The sequence below is a fragment of the Hyperolius riggenbachi genome, chromosome 4, assembly GCF_040937935.1.
Source record: "Hyperolius riggenbachi isolate aHypRig1 chromosome 4, aHypRig1.pri, whole genome shotgun sequence".
Classification (NCBI taxonomy): domain Eukaryota; kingdom Metazoa; phylum Chordata; class Amphibia; order Anura; family Hyperoliidae; genus Hyperolius; species Hyperolius riggenbachi.
The window spans coordinates 152,586,460-152,604,599 of record NC_090649.1 but is presented as its reverse complement, the minus strand read 5'-3'; the positions used below and the strand labels follow the sequence as shown (position 1 = coordinate 152,604,599).

The 18,140-nt window shown below is 41.3% G+C and overlaps 1 protein-coding gene across 2 annotated transcripts in view; it reads right to left on the bottom strand.

Annotated features, from left to right (window-relative positions):
- NYAP2 (neuronal tyrosine-phosphorylated phosphoinositide-3-kinase adaptor 2) overlaps positions 1–18,140 on the bottom strand; it is a 209,574-nt gene that overhangs the window by 158,374 nt on the left and 33,060 nt on the right. The window contains exon 1 of one of the 2 annotated variants that reach the window (XM_068279254.1): positions 12,086–12,225. The exons of the other annotated variant lie outside the window; for it this stretch is intronic. The gene's annotated coding sequence lies outside the window, so the exon portion shown is untranslated. Of the gene's footprint in view, positions 1–12,085; positions 12,226–18,140 lie in introns of those variants that run through there. 2 annotated transcript variants of the gene reach the window in all.

The following is an 18,140-nucleotide window of genomic DNA, read 5'->3' as shown; positions in this document are numbered from 1 at the left end:
AGCCAGGGGTATATGCGCCCAGTATATGTAGCCAGGGGTATATGTGCCCTGTATAGGTAGCCAGGGGTATATGTGCCCAGTATAGGTAGCCAGGGGTATATGTGCCCAGTATAGGTAGCCAGGGGTATATGTGCCCAGTATATGTAGCCAGGGGTATATGTGCCCAGTATATGTAGTCAGGTGTATATGTGCCCAGTATATGTAGTCAGGTGTATATGTGCCCAGTATAGATAGCCAGAGGTATATGTGCCCAGTATAGGTAGCCAGGGGTATATGTGCCCAGTATAAAAACCAGGGGTATATGTGTCCAGTATATGTAGCCAGGGGTATATGTGCCCAGTATATGTAGTCAGGTGTATATGTGCCCAGTATATGTAGCCAGAGGTATATGTGCCCAGTATATGTAGCCAGGGGTATATGTGCATAGTATAGGTAGCCAGGGGTATATGTGCCCAGTATATGTAGCCAGGGGCATATGTGCCCAGTATATGTAGCCAGTGGTATATGTGCCCAGTATATGTAGCCAGGGGTATATGTGCCCAGTATATGTAGTCAGGTGTATATGTGCCCAGTATATATAGTCAGGTGTATATGTGCCCAGTATATGTAGCCAGGTGCCCCCCCCCCCAGGAGGAGAGAGTGAGGGAAGGAGAGCGGCACCTCAGGGTGCTCTCCCTCCCTCGCTCTCTCCTCCGGAATAAAGTGCGGTGGCTGGCAGAGGGGCGGAACTTACCTTCCGTGTCTCCATCTGGTCTCGTCGCAGGCGTGCGGGATGATTTGCCACTACTCTGGTCTAATCCAGACCAGAGCAGCGGCTGTGGCACCAGAACTTCCGGCGCTTGGAGCGACACGGAAGGTAAGTCCCGCCCGCTGCCAAACGCTGCCACACTTAGTATCGGAGGAGAGAGAGAGGGAGGGAGAGCACCCTAAGGTGAGGGAAGGGGGGGAGATGGCCCCCTTTTCCGCCGCTGCCCACAGCTCTCCCTCCCTCGCTCTCTCCTCCGAGAGCTGACACTGCGACACATACCCGAAGCTGCCGCGACACATGTGTCGCGGCACATGGGTTGGGAACCACTGCTGTACACACTATAGAATGTAATCATAGTTCAGAGTTGTTCTGGCAGCACATTACATGGCTTCTCAAACTCAATATAACCACATTGATAAGTCAGACATTTGTTGCCAAACATAGGTAAAGCTGATTCTAAATACAACATTTGTTCCAAAAGGTATTAGTGGGGAAAATATGCAGGTGGAATACAATAACAGTTTGTATTATATTTAATCATATTTAATGAGAATATATTCCTTAACTGTGCAAAGTCTGAACTGCACCTCAATTTCCAGAATGCAACCCTGGCATCAACTGATAACTCCCTGTATATGTTTTTAACTAATTAAATTTCAAACTTTGTTTGATGACCAAGCAATACAAGGCGACTAGGAAGTGTTTCTTCCTCCCAGAGTTCTATTGATCTGTGTTAGTCCCTTGTGCATGTTACAGCCAAACACAAATCATTAGGTTCCAGAATCTCTCTCTCTCTCTCTCTCTCTCTAATATTTTATAGCCAGCTTTCCCTTTTCCAAGCACGTCGTGTTATTTATTTGTTTTACGATAGGTTGATTGACAAGCCAAAAAGGTGGAAATAAGTATGCTGCTGGGGTTTTCTCTTTTCTTCTGATCTACTTTTAGTAGTTATTATTCTGTTATCCCTGACCACTACATCACTGTGTCCTTTTCCCTACTGATTGTTCTCTTTTGACCTCCCTGGTAATCTTAATTTTGAACTTAAAATACACCAACCCCCAAAGCAAGACTCATTGGTATCCACACACATGTATTTACTTATCCACATATACACACATATACTGTACATAAACATGCATGCACAATCATGTCCCAGGCATTGTCACTGAGTACCTAGATAGCTCATGGTGTCTCATAACCACAAGAGTATCTGGACCTCTCTGCACTAGTGACCTCCATCATCTCATGGAATTTACCACAAGTGTCACACAGGGAACAGTCTTATCGGGCAGATTTCACATAAACTCTCTACATCACTAACAAAAAGCTGTCTATGGATTAAACTAATAATAATGATTGACATTGCCAGCAACAGCAGAGCTCGTCACTCCATCACTGCAGCTGACAGGGAGTAACTAACAACAAAGCAACAATGTGCAGTCTACAATTAGCTGTTTGCTTTAAATCCTTCATACCATTGGTTTGTCACTAGCTTAAAAGAAATCAAGTGATATGTATGGTGATGTTTTTGTTGGTTTTGTTGTGTACTTTTCAGGGCCGGATTTACCATAAGGCACTGTAGGCTCATGCCTACAGGCGCCTTAGGTAGGAGAGGCAGCTCCCCTCCCCAAATGTCCCCCTACCTATTAGGGGGGCTACTTAATACTAGGGCAGGGGCACATCTAGCCCCGTAAACTTGGGAGGGGGGGGGGGGCACATCCACTTACTAGAATAATGGGGCTACCAAATACTGTGGAAAAACTGGCTAACCTATTCAGGGGAGGAGGGATGCCTACCTAATATGGGGGTGTGGCCTGAGTTGAAAGGCTGAGTTTAGGGCACCAGAACGCTTGTGCCTACAGGCCCCAGAGCTGTACATCTGGCTCTGGTACTTTTTATTGCTTTTTGCTGTTTCTTTTACTTTTTCACGCGTGAAAGTCTCTCCAGCCTTGTCTGATGACATCAGTACTCCTTATCACAATGACATCAGCACCCCTTACAAGGGTTACACCAGCCTCAGAACTTTCCACTGGAGTACATTGCACACCATTATCCTGTAGTTTGACTAAAACTGTACTTAGATGCTGCTTGGTACTGTGTGTGTTTTTCCTATACCACTTTTTCCATTAATGACGAGACTGCCTGACAAAGTGATATTAAATCTAATGTTAAAATGTAGCAGCTGTTAGGAAAAGACACGATGAATGTCAATTAAAAAGACGTATTGGTCAGAAACCAGTGCTGCCACTGTGCTGCTCGCATCCCCGCTGTGCTCATATTACAGTCCAGATGTCTGATTTGTATTTAAAGTCCATACAAAGAAGGCAGCCATAAAGCTGTGCCTCTGCCTCATGTAATATTCTGCAAACTAAATGCGTGTCCCATTCACATCACATACTTGATTACAGGACATTGTGACTGCTGCGGTTTTTACTATGATGAGAATACATAGATACCTCTGATTGAGGAAAAACTGTCATACAGTATATATGGAAACTTATAGTGATGAAAGCTCATACTGATATATTCTACTCTTCTGAGAGGCACTGACTTGCACTCAATGGATTCATTCTATACCATGACATGGACACAGCAACACCACCTCTGTACGTAAGCATAAGACAACAAAAACATGGCTGCGTACAAGAAAGCCCTGCGTAACAGCATAACACTTAAAGTGTATATAGAGTTTCCAACATTGTTTTACAGCACTACTTTCTTGTCCTCAGCAAAAAAATAGCTGGGGGGTATTTATGAAAAACAGCTATTTACCCCAAAATATTGGTCATGTGATCTGTGAACAGCTTATCTTAAATGAATGTATACAACTGTTATAGGAGTCCTTAAAGTGGGACATAACCTTCAATAAAAATGTGTTTTCCTACTTTGTATTACCCATGAAGTTAGCATATTTGCTTTTGAGCACAAGTAATATTGTCTGTACAAATTACAAGTTCCCAAAGTACATTTTTATCTGCTCTGAAAGCTGCCATTGCATGTTATTGCATAACTGCTGTATTTATATATATATGACAACATCTAGTGATAATTTCTCGGTTTTCTCTGATTTTACTATGCGATGCAGCTCAGGTCCAGCACCCTGCTAATGTTTACATTCCTTTGTGAGCTACGATTAGTAAACAAAAAATAAGATAGCACATCACATCTCAGAAGCAGCCCACTGAAAAAGAAAGTGCTGTGTAACTGTTTGAATGCTGTTCTGCTACCATTTTTTGTGGTATTAGATTTTATGGTGAAAAATAATCTTTTAAAACAAAGAAGAAATGCTGAGTTTCATACCACTTTAAAGTGGAACTAAACTCAGAACTTTTTATCTGCTCTAAACAATTAGTTGCAGCATAATAACCATTATGGGGGAAAAGATTTCATTAGCGTTTCGGATAATCATACAAAAAAACAAACAAACTTCGCTTCACTTTTGCTGAAGGCACAGCAAGGGTTAAGCCTTAGTGTTACCTCTATGCCAATAAGAACTAATTAGACATGCTTATCTGCCTAAACAAACACAGACACAGAGAAGTGAATTTCCTCAACAACTTAATTTAGAATAAAGACTTTTCATTGTGTGCAGTGCAAGAGGTCGAGTCTGCTTTAAGTATCCATAGATTGGAGATGATTCTGTGTAATTGAAAGATATGTTATATGCCAATGGCGAGAGCGAGGTCAACTCACTTTCCTATACAAATAATCAAATATGACAAATGCATTTTAGCTTTGTACGGTTTTGCCTTTTTCCAACAGAAATTAATTGTGTAATGTGTATACTCATTCAGAAGTAACGGAAGAAATAGTTGGTGTCAAGGACCATAAAACAGTACTTGAGGACATTAGCATTGAGAAAATAACTCTGCAAAATAGCGATTTTTAACTGTCTGAACTAAAGAGTGAAGATCAGTTTTCAGCAGGTGTTGGCAGATTTGTACACAAGATACTACATGTATTTTAAAAGTATTGTCCTCAATAAAATAATATTGTGTGTAATGACTATCTTGGATTCAGCACCTGGCAGTTTTTAAGACAAAACAAAAGAATGTTAAATCACCCACAATGAAAGTTGCAGAATTCGTGTTTTGTCTGCAGCTTTCTTATGTTGTTGTGTAAGCAATCTGCATATGTTTGAGCCTGACAGCTGCTGGAGCATTGAAGGATCTGAGCTCCCCAGCATTCCTTCCGTGGATGTAAAGACACATACAACACAGTGACAGGCACGTGGGACTCTATATCATCAATGCCAATAGATACATCTGGACATAGATGGGGGAGGGGAGATCAAAAGGAGAGATCAAGCCATTCCCGAGCATCTGTTGTGCTTATGCATGGATTAGTAAGAGAAAACGGGAAATTCTGGATGAAGCTACAAACCGGATACAGCCCCCTTGCAAAACTGCTATACCAGTCTAATGCTAGCCTTGTATGACGTAATGTGCAATCAAGCAATCTAAATGACCAAAACAATTGATGGCCAATTTCATGTGTGATCTCACCTATAAAACAATTGTTCGATTATATTTTTTTCATTTGCTCAGATTCATTTTCTGGAGAGAAATGATACAGTTAGGCAATGTTCACACTGGTTGTTGTGTTGCATACTCCGTAAAAACAGAATCACAACAGAAAGGAAAAGTCACACAGCGCGGTAGGAGTTCTATGCATGCAGTGAAGCATACACTACATACAGAGTACACTTCACAGCTAATTGTTAATGTGCACATTACGATATTGTATTGTATTATGCAGAGAAGATGTATGAAGAACCAGCTGTCACCACTGAAGGAGAAATCGTGAAGTCCATCCAGTTTATATACCTTGGCAGCACACTGTCTAGATGTGTAAATACAATAAGTCCCCGTTATACAGACCTGGAAGTCTCAACTAACCATCCTGCTTGAGAGGATACCAGGAACTGTGCTTGGGGGGGGGGGAGGGGTAGGGCATAAGATACCTATCTCCAGGAGGCATTTGCTGACCTTCCTATTGCTCCTAGGGTCAGTTGACAAGCGGAAGCTATACACAGAGAAGGAGCTACAGGATGGGTAGAAGACGCCGCCCAGAGGCTAGGTAAGTATTTTATGCTGCATGGAGGAGAGGTTTGTGCTTTTTCATCTAGTTGCTCAAGCAGCAACCGACATGCACATGTATCTGGCATCAGGTGGTCCCCGCCGGTGCCAGATACCTGGGACTTTGATGTACTGTATTGACATTGAGGTGAACATCCGCTGCCAAAGCAACCTTTGCATTTGCATGTCTGCAGTAGTCAGTAGGGGAGAGGAGAGGTATCAAACTGTCCACAAAGCTAAAAGTATACAAGGCAATTGTACTGCCCACTTTTCTGTTTGCCTGTGAGACATGAACTGTGTATGAGTGCCATGCTAAGAAGCTGAATCGCTTCCACATGAGCTGCTTGAGAAGGCTGCTGAAAATTACCTGGTAGGACAAGGCTCCAGGGATAGATGTCCTTTCTCCAGCTGTCTACCAAGTATCTACACCCCCCGGAAGAAAGCCCAAGTCAGGTGGGCAGGCCACATTGTTCTTATGCTAGACACAGGGCTCCCCAAAAGACTATTCTATAGTAAACTGGCTGAAGGAAAATGTAAGAAAAGTGCTTAAAGCGGAACTGTAAATAGTTTTTAAACACATTGTTTCACTTATCTGGGGCTTCTGCAAGCCCCCAGCAGCCATCCTGTCCTGCGCCGGTCCTGCCCGAACCTCCGTTCTCCCGCCGCCAGCTACTTTCGGTTTTGCCGTCGGGCCACTGCGCCTGCGCGGCTCTGGCCACGCGTATCCTTTCTTCGCATCCCCTGCTATTGCAGAGGGGAACACGAAGAAAAGATATGCTTGACAGGGCTGCGCTGGCATGGACTTACAAGTCTACGGCACGGCGGCGGGAGAACGGAGGCTCGGGCACGACCGGCGCGGGACAGGACGGCTGCTGGGGCCTTGCAGAAGCCCCAGGTAAGTGAAACAATGTGTTTAAAAACTATTTACAGTTCCACTTTAAAAACATGCTCAAAGTCTCTTTCAAAAGCCTTGGCATTGACCCATACTCCTGGGAGAGCCTAGCACAAGATCGCACCACCTGGCCAAGCTGTATCAGCAAAGGTGTTACCTCCTACAAGCAGAAAAGGATTGTAGAGGTGGAGCTGCGCAAATTCAATGCGCAAATTCAATCCAAGAGTCACAGCTCTGCCAACCATCCCAGCAAACCAATTGTGCCCTACATGTGGCAGAGCTTTCTGAGCCTGCATCGGACTGATAAGCCACCACTGATAAGACACATCATACCCAGTCAAAATCCTTTGTATGATGTTCTTGGTCATCATTGAAAATTACGGCCAAACATGATGATGGGGTACTACAGTGCCTGCATGCTTTGCATTGTGCCAAGTGGTTCCTCCGCACTGTGCTGCTAATGCGCCAATGTGAGCGTACCATTACAATAAATTGTATGGTGTTTGCATTATATTGACCAACGCAATGCACCACACAGGGGCGTACCTAGAAAGCCCCGGGCCCCCTTACAAAAAAAAAGTGGCCGCAGATCGGTGGGGAGGGGGGAAATCCCCCCCCCCCCTCTCACCTCGGGCACTCCTCTCAGCACTCCCCTCCTGCAAGTAATCATTGGTGGTGCTCGTGGCAGCCACGGCGGCGGCGGCGGCAGGCAAGCTGAGCACATACCTCCTTCTGGCCGGAGGTCTCCGATCACTAAGTGCTTCATAGAACTTCCTGTTTACACAGGAAGTTCCATAAAGCACTTAGTGATCGGAAACCGGCCAGAAGAGGTATGTGCTCAGCTTGCCTGCCGCCGCGGCTGCCACGAGGGGGAGGGGGGATATTCCCCCCTCCCCACCGATCTGCGGCCACAGCTCTGCGGCCACAGCTCTCCTCTTATGCTGCGACCCCTCCTGCCCCCAAAAAGTCCCTGAGCGGGCCCTAGGGGGGCCCTGGGTTCCCCCCTCCCCCCCGCGACGGCAGGGGTCGCATCCAATATGGATGTCTGTGGTCTATGTAAAAAAAAATGTTCATTTGACTTCATGATCTATTCAGTTATTTGTTCCATTGAATGATCAGATTGTAAAGTGTATAGTTAGCATGAACCTGCCTGATCTGCCAGATGCAAAGCTAGAATGATAAATTAACATGAAACAACAACGGAGGCAGTGTACTCACTGATGATAATTCCCTACTCCGCGTCAAATGCAGGATTACAATTTATCAAGGCAGCAGCACTGGAGAGCGCTTAGCTACTGTGTGCTGCTGCCTGTGACTATTAAAGTGGTAATTATTGCGGTAATAAATGCTTTAGCCTCTGTAACGTCTCATGGGAAATGTCATACTACAATATATTACAGATTCCCCAGCTTACACAGGATAACAGCAAGAAAGTTGAATGAAATTATCAGACAGTTTGCAAGAGGAGAATACAGAATGCAGCTCTGTTTACTGAAAACTGGGTCAAGTGTTCACCGCTCCAGCCTTAAAATTACAGCTTTGTGACAGCAGAATTATAGTATCATCCTCTTTTTAGGGAAACAAAGCACTGAACAGCATCACATATACCCACTACCCATTACTGAGAGAAGCATTAGTTGTTTATGGGAGTCAGACACTGTTTAAAGAGGACCTGAACTCTTGCACAGGACACAAGGAAAATAGAGAGAAATGCACCCTGTGTGTTTTTATAGAGAATAGCCTAATTGACCCTCATCTGTAAGTAATCACAAGAGTTACTTGATCTCTCAGCTGGGTCAGCACAGAACTTTGGCAGTCCTCGGCAGATACAGTTATTATGTAAACATAGGATGTTAATCCTTTGTCTGCTTCCATGAAAGCAGGAAGTAGCCACACTGAACATTTCTTGCAGGAGTTTTGTAAACTGTAACAAAGAAATGTTTTTATTTAAAAGGACCTGAACACAGAACTTAATCTCAGCTCTAATAGATAAGCAACAGTATAATAACCTTTAAAGGGACTCCGAGCACCTCTCATGTGTATGCCTTTAAACCAGACGACTTCCAACAAATTCAAGCTATGACCCCTCTGGAGGAGCATCTTGCAATGGCCATGAGTGTCACTTCCTCTTCCTGCTTCATTCAGTGATGCACTTCTCTAACAGAGAAGACAGGGGTGACCCGGAAGTTATAACATAACCAAGATGGCAGCTGCAATTTTTAAATTTAAATCAAGCAAAAACTATTTGGTTTAGAACGGCGATTCAGGCATCAAATGAAAGAGGAGAGCACAAGCTACAGAAAGGTATGCATCTTTAAGTACTTTGTAGTACTGGTCGAAGTCTTAAAGGCATACCCATGAGAGGTGCTCGGAGTCCCTTTAAAGAAAAACATTTCTTTGTTACAGCTGATACAAGTCCTGCAATACATCTGCAGTTTGTCTATTTCTTGCTTTCATGGAAGCAGACATATTGTTTACATACTGTGCTTACAAATGAGCTCTCTGACGTGGCAGTCACCTGACACAGCTAAGGGATCAAATTACAACTTGTGCTTAGTCACAGATGAGGGGGAATTAGACAGGCTAAACTCTCTAACTACATACAGGGTGCATTTCTATATGTTTTTTTAAAGGCGTCTGATAAGGTTTTAGTGCTAGAAAGTTCAAGGGGTCATTACTTCTATTGTTTTTTTTACAATCAGAAAGGACAATTTGTCATGTTACACATCATAAAATAAATCTCTTAAACTGAACATAAAAAATATGAGACTCAGATCTGTGTTTAAGTTACCATTAGCAAAGCACATTCAATTCATCATATCCTAAATGTATTTCCACTTCAAGTTTGCTTTAAGAATCCCTTTTTTGAAAAAAAATGTAAAATTTATAATATATATATATATATATATATATATATATATATATATATATATATATATATATATATATATATATATATACACACACACAAACACACACCAACAACACATATATTAATCTGTCCCAAAGTGAATCTCACTTACTTTTTCCCTATATTGTTGTTATTAAGGATGCCTGTTAAAGAGAATCTGTACTGTCCGATTTGTACAATGAAAACATATCAATCGAGTCACTGTGATCTCCTGGGTCCCTCTTTGCCGTTTCCACCACTCCCCGCCGCGATCCTGGCTTTTAATCACCAGTTTTAGGCAGTGTTTACAAACAAAAAACATGCCGCTAATCAGGAAGTGATGTCTGTGTATATATATATCATGTTATAGTATACTACAAGTTATTACATAATGAACTCCAGTCAGGGATTCTCACAGTTTCTCAGCATGAGCAGCTCCCTTCCCCCTCAGACAAGCTGAAATTGAGAGCAGAGACCTGTCTGTGACTACTAAACAAAGCACACACACAGAGCCTGCAGGGGGCATGGAGCATAACTTCTCCCTATCACAGCTGCGGCAGTGCATTCCTCTCTGAATCGACAAAGCTTGACAAAGGAAAGAAGATTAGATATATTACAGAGACAGTGCAACTAGAAAACGCTGCAGTAATCCAGAGCACATAAGAACAGGTATAGGAACTTATAGGATAGAAGAAATAAGGCTGTTACAGAGTCTCTTCAATGATCATGATTGCACAATCTTACTACTTCTCTTTAATATGAGGGACTACCTAAAAAATACATTTAAAGTACATTAACTCAGTTTGACCCTCTACAACATAGATTTGGTACAATTGTACAATCAAGATTGTATCATTGATAGTCACCTTTACTGTAGGTAGTAAAAATCTGACAGGTTTTGGACAAGTTCATTTCCTCATGGGGGGATCAAAATTATTTTCGATGGCATTTTCGGTAGAAAGTTACATTTAACATTATTTTCACAAAAATGTGTGCAAAAAGAATATCACCATTCCCCCCTCATTACTGTATGTCATCATATAGATTGTCTGCTGAAGAAACCACTACCTTGTGGGTTTGTTGGATTCATAAAAGGTTTAAATTAAAAGCTCACATCTCCAATTTTCAGGATGAACTTGCCATAAACCAAGCATAACCCAAAGTACCACTTACTGCTACAGATGGTCAAAATTTAGCATGGAATTCTGAATGAATTCCATGGTTGCAGTGTGATAACACAAAATTGTAATTCATTGCTAATATATTTTCGCACTAACCATAAAATTAAAAATGGTTATTGGAAGTATGCGAAAACATGTTGATCACATTAGGTTACACTTAAGCTTATACTTTTTGCTTTTTTGTTTAGAATGTTTACATTCATGTCCCCTCAGCATGCTCTGTACACACTTCTTGCTATTTATATGAAAATTGTACATTATACAAAAATAAATTTGCGTAACTTTCAGAAATTACGGATCAGAATTCCGGGATTTATAATCTCTAATTTGCTAAATTCCAGTGTGAAAATTGGAATTTTTAATTTCTGCTACAGCCGTGCAATCATCCCTGCTTACTGTGGCCATACCTTGGCAAATCTGCAAATATTATTTTTTATCTAAAATATTTAATCTAATGTACATATTTCTCACACATTTTTGATTACAGTATCTTTCTGCCATCAAGCACTCTGTACATGCACAGCGGGTCACTCCTTTTTCAAACAGATTTCATAAATAATAATGATAATGAAATATTTACAAAGTAAGAACAAAATGGATGGCCTAATTTCCCTTTACCCTATGGAAATCATGCTCAAATCTCCAATAAACATAAAAAATCTAATAAAGAATTGTTACCAGAACAAAGAGAGGCAAAACTGGTTCATTCAAGATGATTGAGTTACAGAATAATTTTAATTAATTTTAACGTTAACCCATATTTGTGTAAAACCTACAGAGGAACTAAAAAATATCATTGTGTGTAGCTGAATGTTTGACTCAAACACAGAATGTTCATTTAAACATAAAATTACACCAATAGTAAATGTTCTCCTTAGAAAACTGATTTTATGTGTTTTGACTAAACAGCACCTAAATAGGAAGTCATTTATACATTTATTTTGGATTGCTTCAGACAGCAGATCAAAGACCTAGGATAATGTGCAAACCCAGCAACAACCAATCAGACCTCATGTGTACAATACAGCAAAATCTGATTGGCTACCCCGGGTTACTACAGACTGTTATCTCTTAGCATAGCAAAATGACCTAAAACGTAAAAGCATTGTTTCAAATCAAAAGCATAAAAAGCCTACACATTTTACAATTAATGTTTAAGTCATTACCTGCTGTTTGTATGGACTGTTTTTGTTTAACCCTATACTGTGCTATAAGTAATAAAACTATGCATATTTATTATCTGTTATATTCCAGGGCTGTGAAGCATAGAGCAGTAGTAAGTAAAGATATACACACCTGACAGTGGCAAATCATACTTCATGTCCCTTCACATACATAACAAGCCTTTGTACAAAGGAACTAAATAATTGCTCCATTTTTCAAAGCGGCATCCAGCGAGTGGCTGTGTGTGAGCGAGGAAGTCTTGAGAGCGAACCCTTTCTGCTTGTCGTGTTTTTCTTGTAAGCAGTCATGCAGCACTGTCAGCCGACGCTCCACCTCCACAGCATCTGGCTGTTTACTACAAATAATGAGCAAGCACAAGGCTCCCCACTCACACTTCATGTGTAGTAAGGGGGAGGGGGAGCCATCTACAAGGGCGTATGAAATATGAAAGAGTAAAAAATGAGCAGAGGGCTCTCCAGTCTGGTGCTTCCAGACCACGGGTTTAACAGACTATAGGATTTATCTTCATGCAGGCTCATAATGGCCACACACGTTTACGCTGCAATCATTCAATGCCACTTTAGATCTAATAAAAAAGATCACATCTAGGCAAAACCAAACTAGCAAGTTCAAAGCAAAGGATTCATTGTGACTTTATAGAGCGAACTGGATCGTTTTAAATGAAAAGGAAGCTGTAAACTTTAGACCTAATAGAATCAAATGGATCATTTCAAAGTGTTTTAGATTCATTTATCATTGTTTTAAAACTGATAGTCTATTTATCAATCTATTATTATTGATTTATAAGGCGCTAGCACATTCCATGGCGTTGTACAAAGTAAGAAACAAACATGGGGTACATACTAATACGGACGCCGGTATATACCAATATACAAAATACAGGATCAATACACAATACTTCATTGGTAACTACAGTGACAAAAGTGACATAATGAATAAAGTGTATAACAAATATCAAGACACAAAAGGGTGAGAGAGCCCTGCCCTTGTGAGCTTACAATCTAAAGCAATTTATCAATCTAGGTCTGTCTGTCTGTCTAATAGACCATAGTGTACACTAATCCTCAAGATTGCTCAGAGAATCCGCCATGTTCAATCTTGAGTTTATTTGGCTTTTAACAGCTTTTAGTGGATAAACCTGTTTCCACTACACACAGATTGGATGCAGAATGGATGCAGAAAAATTGACTCCAATGAATATCTATGGGACTGTTTCCACTAAACACAATTTCTCTGATGCAGATTTTCCCATAAGCATTCATTGGAGTCAGTTTTTCTGCATCAATTCTGCATCCAATCTGCATCCAATCTGCATGTAGTGGAAACAGGCCCTAAGGCCAGACAAGCACATAATTCTTCAAAGGAATTCCAATGATAATAAGCAACCAAACAAAAAGGCAGATGGCAAGAACACAGTTAGCCAAATGCTTCTATTAGTTAGGATTTAAAGCAGAATTGAAATAAATGTAAAAAAACAAGAGAGTTTCACTTACCTGGGGCTTCTGCCAGCCCCCTGCAGCTGACCTGTGCCCACGCCGCCCTGGACCGATCCTAGTTAGCCCGCCCTGGCTCACTTTTCTTCACACAACTTCTATGTCAACCTCCACTGCGCCTAGTCACGAGTATCCTCCTAAGCGTTCCCGTAGCTAGACGCATCCTGCGCAGGCACAGTACGAGAAAAACTCATCTACAGGAGTGTGAACGAGGTCGTGAGCGGCCAAGGCCACACAGGCGCAGTGCACTCCAGCTGCATGAAGTGAAAGTGAGCCACGGCGGGGGACCAGAGCATCAGTTAGTGGCTGCGTGGGCACAGGTCAACTACAGGGAGCTGGCAGAAGCCCCAAGTAAGTGAAACTTTTATTTTTTAAGTTTATTTTAGTTCCACTTTAAGAATGGGGTGGTGGAACATAACTGGGTTGGGTAATATTTCTATAAAAGAGAATCAATATTTCTTAGAGGAGCACAAGTCAAAGCCATATTCTAGCAATAGTCTCTTCTTAACAGTTTTACATAATAGACTTTTTCTGTTGCTATAGAAACTGGAAACTGTCAAAAATAGTTTTTTTTTTCTGACACCTGTTAACCAGCAAATACTTATTTTAAATAAGTAAAAGGATTCAGTGATTTGTGTAGCAGTTATTACTTGTATAATACAGAGGTGATGTGCCACAGACTCCCTAGACATATTACAGACTCTGAAAACAGATGAAACATTGACAGAAACAGGGTAAGATACTTGAAACTACTAAGCATAGAGTAAGGACCAGGCATAAATCGTGGTCTCTAATCTCTGGCCTGTAGAAAGGCCTAATTACCTCTGTCATCAAAGATTACTTGGAGAGAGAAGAGTATAAAAGGTACCGATACAAATGCAAAGACACATTTGCTATTATCATCAATCCTGCAAAACTGGCGGTTTCCCTATTTCATGGAAAATTGTAAAATATACTGTAAAATACTTACATATAAAATGTAGATTTCTCCCAAAGTAAAATGCAGTTATTACTTTTCTGAGCTCCTCTGTTTCTGGCCCTCACAGTAAGTAGTAAAAAAAACGGACAGATCGGACAGGTAATGGACTAATACATACTGTATCTTCATGGGGGATGCTCAGGTATTTTTACAATGTACTATAAGTCCCAGCAACATAGGAAAAAAGTTTTTTATAGTGCATTTTACTCTGGGAGAAATGTACTTCTTATATGTATTTTAAATTTTACAATTTTTGTGCTAGTGGACCTTTAACAAAAATGTTCCTGTGCATAGAGCCCAAGTGAGACAGTGCAACGTGTGTATCCCAAATTCACTGCTCATTCATCCGGCCTTACTATTACATCCTATATCTCATGATAATAATAATCATCATCATAATAATAATACTAACATTTGTATAGAACTTTTGTCAGATGCAAAGTGATTGAGAGTTGCAGCCACTAAGGGCATACTCAATAAGCCACCCTGCAGTGTTAGAGTCTTGCCCAAGGACTTCTTACTGAAAAGATGCTGGCCTACTGAATAGGAACAGTCAATATACTAACACTGGTCTCCTATGTGGCACCCTTAACTAGTACTCTGTCTGATGTAAACATCACCAGCAAATAGTGCTGGTATACAGCCATTTATCTTCTTGTATAAATGGTCTTTCTTAAAACATTTCTGTTACCTTAATACAGTTAATAATTATATCTAAATGTTGGATAGCATATATAAAGTCATTTTAGTGTCTTCTGTCCATTTTTGTTTAATAACAATACCTAATCATAAAATATAGACCAGTCATAATAACAGTGAGGTTTTGGACCTATGCAAAGCCTCTGACCTTTATCAAGCCAGGTCACTATATGAATAATTACATACCAGCCTGCATTTCAAACACTCACCCACATAGTTCATTAACCATAATTTTAAAGATGATTATGATTGGTTAATGGACTAGATTACTGGACAGGCATTGCTGGCTCATAAACTGGGAAGGTCTAATGGCAATCAGCAGAGAAATTCACCATTTGCAGCCCTGCACACTACAGTTCATTCATTTAATTGCCATTTAAAGCAAAAATCTATGATTAAAATCTGTCAGTATTTGTAGAGTGGAAATCGGCCTACTCAGCACTATATAACCACTTTCATTGCTGCAAACAACAGCAATGGGGAAGAGTGGAGAGGAGTTATATGTTTTACAAACACCCTGTGCAGATCTCCACTTTAAGAACAAGCAACTTTTCTTCCAAGAATGAATGGTTGTCACTAGAAATCTGTCAATCCATTTAAGTGAAGGGAGGTGCGGGCAACCAATTTACGTAAATTACGGTAGTGATGATCAAGCATTTCTTGCAAGTGAGCAATATATCATACCCCTATGCAAGTGACATTATTATTTTAAAAAGTGAAACAAAAAATCTATGTCTTACAGTGAATATTTGCAGATTTGAATTCCCTGAATAGGCAACTTAATAAAAAAAATGATTTTTCATCACTCTGCTCATATGCATCTTTGCAAAGCTTTGACACGTTAAAGGGGTACTGTAGGGGGGTCGAGGGAAAATGAGTTGAACTTACCCGGGGCTTCTAATGGTCATGGCACGGCAATACAGGTGCAGTGGTTTTCAGACTTTAAAGTCTGAAATTCCAGAAGTGAACGGGAGGCGGGGCCGGAGTATCGGTGAGTGGCTGCGCGGGCACAGAACGTCTGCGGGGGACCATTAGAAGCCCCGGGTAAGTTCAACTCATTTTCCCCCGACCCCCCTACAGTACCCCTTTAAGTAAATTAAAGGGAACCCGAGGTGAGAGGGATATGGAGGCTGCCATATTTATGTCCTTGAAAAACAATTGCCTAGCAGTCCTTCTGATCTTGTTTCTCTAATACTTTTAGCCACAGATCCTGAACAAGCATGCAGCAGATCAGGTACTCTGACTGGCTGACTGAGGTTTTACTGGATTAGCCATAATGGGGTGGTGGAACATAACTGGGTTGGGTAATATTTCTATAAAAGAGAATAAATATTTCTTAGTGGAACACAAGTCAAAGCCACATTTCTAGCAATAGTCTCTTCTTAATAGTTTTACATAATAGACTTTTTCTGTTGCTATAGAAACTGGAAACTCTGTCAAAAATAGTTTTTTTTTTCTGACACCTGTTAACCAGCAAATACTTATTTTAAATAAGTAAAAGGATTCAGTGATTTGTGTAGCAATCTATGATTGGTCTAGGGTTTTAACTGAGACACTACTTACGCCAGAAGATAGAGATGTCCCAAACAGTTCGGCCACAAACTTATTCACGTGAACATCATGTCGAATCGCAAACTTTTACATGAGCTCGACCGCCCCTGTACTACATCATTGGGCTAAACTTTGACCCTCTACATCCTAGGTTCTCAACGTGTGGTACGCGTACCCCAGGGGGTACTTCTGATGATTCCAGGGGGTACTCGGGCAAGAAAAACAAATTTAGAGTTTTAGAAAAGGATAAATCCTATTTAAACAACACCAAATTAGTGTTTTAGCTAATTAAAAGCAATTGTAAATGCTTAGAAATTGTTTAGAACCAATTATCATGTACTATGATTAAATATATATTTCTCAAGGGGTACTTGGATTAATGTTTACTATGCTAGGGGGTACTTTGCAAGTACAGGGTTTGAAAAGGGGTACTTACCAATAAAATGTTGAGAAACACTGCTCTACATCACAGTCAGCAGTCACATGGCAGCCAATCAGGCTGCACTCCCTCCTGGAGCCCCCCCCCCCTTATATAAGGCAGCAGCATCTGCCATGTTCTCACTCTGTCTGCTGCTGTAGTAGTAAGAGAAGGGAGAGGTTGCTGCAGAGACATAGGGGAAGCTTAGTTAGGCTCTTGTTAGGCTCTTGTTAGGCTTGTTAGCTTGCTCCTTGCTGATACTTATTGCTAAAAAGCACCCCAAAACAGCTCTCTGTCACAGCTGGCTCTTGCTGATTGCTATACTGTGCCAGGCCCAGCAAATTCAGTGCCTACCTTTTCACTGCACCTGTGTGTGTAACAGCTGCACATTTGTAATACCAGTCCATGCCGTGCACACCTTTCACTGCACCTGTGTAATAGCATGCAATTTTATATACCAGTCACTGCATACCTGTTCACTGTACCTGTGTGTGTGACAGCAGCACATTTGTAATACCAGTCCGTGCATACCTTTTACTGCACCTGTGTAACAGCACACAGTTTTATATACGAGTCACTGTATAGCTTTCACTGCACCTGAGTGACTGCACATTGTTGTACCAGCAGACACTGCAACCTTTTCACTGCACCTGTGTAACTGCACATTGTTGTACCAGCAGTCACCTTTTCAGCCTGACCATATGGGCTTGAGAACCGCCATTGCCTGCACTCTCGCCATGGTGCGCACCAGTTCAGCACAGCCGTCACTACACAAACAGCTGTTTGCGGTGCGTTACACAGTGAGTTTAGTCTGTCACTGTGTACAGCAGTACACTACTTACAGATGTTTTAAAGCACTTTAGGCCTCCAGTTTAGCAATGCAATGTGATTTCTGCCCTTAAACCCTGCTGTGCATCCAATACAGATTCTTCCCTGGGACCTTTGGCTTGTATCCCACTCCGCCATGCCCCCTACAGGTGTTAGACCCCTTGAAACATCTTTTCCATCACTTTTGTGGCCAGAATT